This window comes from Lactuca virosa, chromosome 7, assembly GCF_052849685.1.
Source record: "Lactuca virosa cultivar CGN04683 chromosome 7, Lactuca_virosa_CGN04683_v6, whole genome shotgun sequence".
NCBI lineage: Eukaryota > Viridiplantae > Streptophyta > Magnoliopsida > Asterales > Asteraceae > Lactuca > Lactuca virosa.
The window spans coordinates 291132358-291137690 of NC_136432.1; the positions used below are offsets into that span (position 1 = coordinate 291132358).

Sequence of the window (5333 nt, forward strand, 5' to 3'; positions counted from 1 at the left end):
TCAGTCAACACTCGTGTGTTCATTAAGTTCCCAAATTGGCAAGGTACGGTGATGCTTCCCGGATCGCCCCTCTTTTCTGGCAGCTCATTTAACACTATTTCAGCCACTTCTTCCATATTTCTTCTAGTTGTAAAGAGGCTCTTAAGCAAACTTGCATATTTTGGCGTTTGAACTATCGTTTCAATAAACGGAATATTCACTTGGAGTGCCTTTATATGCTCCATAAACTTCCTATATTCTTGAATCTGCCCACCAGGTATGGCGCGACTCGGAAATGGCAAAGGGGGCCAGTAAGGTTTTAAAACAAAGCTGTTTTTGTCATTAGGTCTTGGACTCGTCGAGTCCTTGTTCGCGACTCGACGAGTCGAGTTGGGTTTACCCGATTCCCAGTTAATTGCCTCTTCTGTTTGCACCTTTTTGGGATCCTTCTAGATAGGGGTCAGAGGAGTGAAAAGTTTCTCAGAATCTGTTGTTCTTTCTTTCACATGTGCCATTCTTGGATTCTGTTCGGTATTGCGAGGAAGTTCACCCGATGTTCGTTGGTTGATTTGTTGTGCAAGCTGGCCTAGCTGTTTTTCAATGTTATGAATGGATGCTTGCTGATTCCGAAGCATAGTTTGTTGATCTATCATTATAGATTGGTTCTCTCTAAGCATATTTCGTTGCTCCTTTATTTCAGCGTCGGTATCATTGTGCCTTTTCTCGAACGCGGCTACAAATCTTGTAAACATATCTTCCAAGTCTGATTTATTTTCTTGCACCGGTTCCTCCCTTTGATAAAAACCCCTTGCCTTTTGCTAAAACTTTTCCTCCTTTTCCTTTTTGTATTCATCGTACGGGAGCCATTCTTTCTTCGAGTTTCGCCAATCATCATCATATTTATCGCCACTTGAATAGCACACTTGTGATTTCCGGTTCCCGTTCTCGTCCAAATCACAATCTCTAGTAAGGTGAGGCCCGTTACAATTCTCACATCCTACTCGGATAGCGTGGATGGATTGGTCCATCTTATTGATTCTTTGATCCAAACTCTTCAACTTAGCCATCACTTCTGCCATGCTATCAGTAACTGAGTTCACCACCCCTCGATTTGGGTCATTCCTTGGGTTATGATATTCTCTAGAGTTCTTAGAGAATTCTTCAATTAGGGCCTTTATCACCGGGGGTGCCTTCTTTGTGAGTGGTCCTTGCGAATCAAGGAGCTGCCTAGTTGTCACATTCACTCCATCATAGAAAATGAAGACTTCTTGTTGACTGTTCAGATCATGATGTGGGCAGTTACTTAATAAGCCCTTATATCTCTCCCACGCCTCATAAAGTGACTCTCCCGCTTGTTGTTCAAAATTAGCTATGACTTTTCTTCAACTTGGCTATCTTCGAGGGAGGGCAAAATTGGTCTATAAATTCCTCATTCATTTTAGCCCAAGTAGTGATGGATCCTGGAGGGAGTGATTTCAGCCAGTCCTTCGCAGCTCCCTTGAATGTGACTGGTAGCATACGAAGCAAAATAATGTTTCGAGCCACATTAGGGACATTGAAGTAGTCGGCTATGTCATTGACCTCGTCAAGATGCTTGTATGCGTCTTCATGATCCTTCCCGTAGAATGGAATTTCCTTAAGTTGAGCAAGTATGTGGCCCTTAAGTTCAAAGGTGGCAGATGCGGGAATCGTGGGTTGCACGAGTCCTAGGCCGGTGTCGTCTCGCATCCTTTTCTGCCATTCACCCATGGGAACTTCATCGATGTTATCCATGGGGTTAGCTAGTTCGCCTTCTAAATCGCTTCCTTCTTCAAATTCGCTCTCTTCCTTTTCGGTTTCGTACTCGGCATCCTCCTTCTTCGGGTCTTCGTCCGCCACTGAAGAGATGCTGGATTCCCCCTCTTTCTTGCCCTTTTTCTTACTAAAAACAGATTTGAGATTCTTCAACGGCGAATTCTTCGATGTTGCGGTTTCTCCTACGGTTTTTCCTTTGTTTTTCATCAAAGTTACTTCCGGGTCTTCAAGTGGTGGAATCAAAGGTGTACCACCTCCTCTGGTCATAAACGTACTGCAATCAAAACAGAAAACATGCGTAAAAAGAACAAAAATAAACTAAAAAAGAAACTATGCTTTCAGTGATGGACTCGTCGAGTAGCTTCGACTGCACTCGGCGAGTACAGAGCTAAAACAGAAATAAATTAAACAAAAGTTCTAAAAAAATAGAAAAACTTAAAACTTAACCTAATGACTAAATTACTAAAGCAGTAACTTTGTGCAAGATTGATCTCACACAAAGGATCGATAATACTAGAAATTAGAATTAATTTTTGAACCGTTCCCCGACAACGACGCCAAAAACTTGATGTGTGTGAAACGAACTAGTTTTATCCTACTTTTTAAATATGAATCAGACACACAAAAGGCAATGGACCTGTCAATTGGTGGTATAGTTGAATAAGCAGGGTATCGAACTCAGGTAACGGTAATTAAACTGATAACTAGAATTAACTAAAACAAGTAATAAAAGTAAAAGGGTTTCTCTAGTTTTGCAAGACTAGAAAATTAGATAAACTAACTAACACGCAAATTAAATAACTAACAACTAAAGCAAGTAAAAATCAACTAAATTCAATAATAAGAAGACTTCTGTTTAGGTTCGGTTTATTTACTCCTATGGTTGATTTTATGGCAAGTGCAATGGATTAATTGTTATTGGCTACCGGTTAAAGTGATTAGGTTCACATTCGCTATTACCAATCCTTAGAAACCATATCAATTCAAATAGTGGCCAGTTGATTAAACTAATAAATTTCCTAGTTAATTATTCGGGTTAAATAAGACTTGTAGTGGTTAATTAAATTGGTCGTTCAATTAACCTCTTGTTGATGATTTATCACACAAGCTCACACATTAATTTACCCACTTTCTAGTTAATCCTAGTTTCACGTTCGCTAATCCTAGGCACATAACAATGCTTTCACATAAATCACATGAGATAAGCAATTAAGAGATGTTCATGCAGCTTAATTACTTGATAATTAACAGAAAATAGTTATGGTTAATGCATAAGGTTCTTTAACAAGCTTAATAAAACTAAATTCACCATTAAACAATTAATCCAACCACAAATCAATCCATAGTTGTAAATTTTCCTACCCTAAACAAAAGATATAAAGTTTAGCTCATAATTGTAGCAGAAAGCACCTCAAAAACAATGTCTAGTAGTTCAAACATGATTAAAACAATAGATATAGTAAAGAGTAAACTTATGTTGCCTTTAATCTTCTTAGAATTGAAAGTTAGGGTTGACTCTCACGAATTCTAGAGCTCCAGCAGCCTTCCTAGTCACAAGGTAATCCTTCCAAAAACCCAGAGAGGGTTTTGTTTCAGAATTTGACCTCTATTTATAGTTTTCAGAAAACAGAGGCTACTCGTTGAGTAGCCAACCGACTCGCCGACTCCCCTTGTAGAATCCGTGTACGACAAGGACTTTATGTTTTGCTTTGCGAATGTTCGACGCGACTCGTCGAGTAGACGTCCAGACTCGCCGAGTCCTTCAGGATTTGGCTCTTTTTCTTCTTTCTTCAATCCCCGAGCTTCCGATTGTATCCCATGCTTCCTTTTGCTTCCGAGCATATCTTTTGGACTGAAAATACAATTTAAACACAATTAAGTACCTTTTGTCCATAAATTGCAATAAATTAGCCAATAAATAACAAAAATCTATACTAAATATATAGCTAAATATGCACATATCATCGACCGGGTTGGAACCCGGTATTTTTGGATGGCTGACGAATGAATTGAGATCAGGAAGGTCTTGGTAGATTTTGGAAAGCAGCCATGTAGCAGCATGCTGTTTCAGGCAGTTTCAGTGTTTGGGCAGTATTAGTATTTGTGTTTTAGGTTGCAAGTACGGACGGAATAGCTGGTTGATTGGGAAGTGACGAGTCACTCTCAACGGGATTAGTTGAGCTTAGGCCAAGTATAAGTGATCTGCAGGGATAATTAGGTATGTGATCCTGTTTTATAGTAGGAACCTCGAGTTATCAGAAGTTAAGTAGTCAGTCGAGGGGTAAGTGGTCTAGGTTCAACAACAATGATTTAGTATGAGCGGTTTGTCACGGAGTAAGACCACCTCGAGACTGCAGATTTCAGACGAAGTACATGTGATCAGGTTGCAAGAAATTCATTCATTTATGGGTTTTAGAAGCCTGCGAGGGATGATTTAGATTACCCTGGGAAGGCTAGGGTGTGCTCAGGATTGTGGCCATATTACTTGGGTGGTTGGGCGTGTAAGGGATGGTAAGGAATGATTTCGAGGACGAAATATAATTTAAGTGGGGGAGAATTGTAACATTCCGTTTATTAAATAAACCAATATATGAAATTAATAAATGAGTAATAGCCCTAAATTGGGAATAATTTAGCAAGATGTTGGTCTCGAGGAGTTAATTGTACAATTTTAGAAGTTGGGGGTTAAAAGTGTAAGTTCCGGAGTGGTTTGTAAATATTTATGAAGGCAGGGACTACATGGTAAATTATTGGGACTTAATTTGTAGAGATTTTGGAGACTAAGGGGCTGAAAGGTAATATATGGGCTTCAGTTGAAAATAATTTGTAAGGGAGGGGCTATTTGATAAGTTTTGGACCCAAAATGTAATGAATATTTGGAATCAGGGGTTAAAGGGGAATGTTGGATTAAAGTTGAAGAAGATCTGGTGAGGAGGGACTGATCTTGTAAAAAGTTCAAAAGTTTGAAGGAAACGTGGGTTATATTCGGTGCTCATTTTCATCATCTAACCCGTCACCATGCTACATTGCCAACCCTAAGCCTAGCAAACGACTTCAGCCGCCGTGTGTGAGTTTCCCAGCTGCCACCTATCCTTTCCTCACTATTCCGATCAGACAAAGATGCCGCCTGCTGCCCCACTGTTGAGCGCCGCCTCAACGCTACTGCCAGAGGCGTCACGGGCACCGAAGAACCGCCGAGGATCGTGGAAACGTTGGGTTCGCATGCGTGAGTCGTGAGCTACCAAGAAACCCCTGGTAAGAGCCTCTGCCATCTCTCTCTCTCTCTCTCTCTCTCTCTCTCTCTCTCTCCCTCTCTCCTCTCCTCCGTCCCTTTCGTCCGTGTTCGACGCCAGACGCGTCACTGCTACCGCCAGTGACCTTTTGGCCATCGTTTCTACCTATTCCGGTGACGATAGCCACCCGAGAAGTGGCTGAATATGACTACAATCGAGTATGCAAGTTGTTCTTGGTATTTGAGGGTTGTATGCGAGATAGCTGGCCAAAAACCCACCACCACCACCACAAGAAGGTGGTTGCCACTGTTTTCTGCCGCCACCAGC

At 41.0% G+C, this 5333-nt stretch overlaps 1 non-coding gene across 1 annotated transcript; it reads left to right on the forward strand.

Annotated features, from left to right (window-relative positions):
* Positions 1 to 1260: 1260 nt before the first annotated feature.
* Positions 1261 to 1367, forward strand: LOC145128029 (small nucleolar RNA R71). Its single transcript, XR_013716632.1, has one exon. It is a non-coding gene; the product is annotated as a small nucleolar RNA R71 (small nucleolar RNA).
* Positions 1368 to 5333: the final 3966 nt, after the last annotated feature.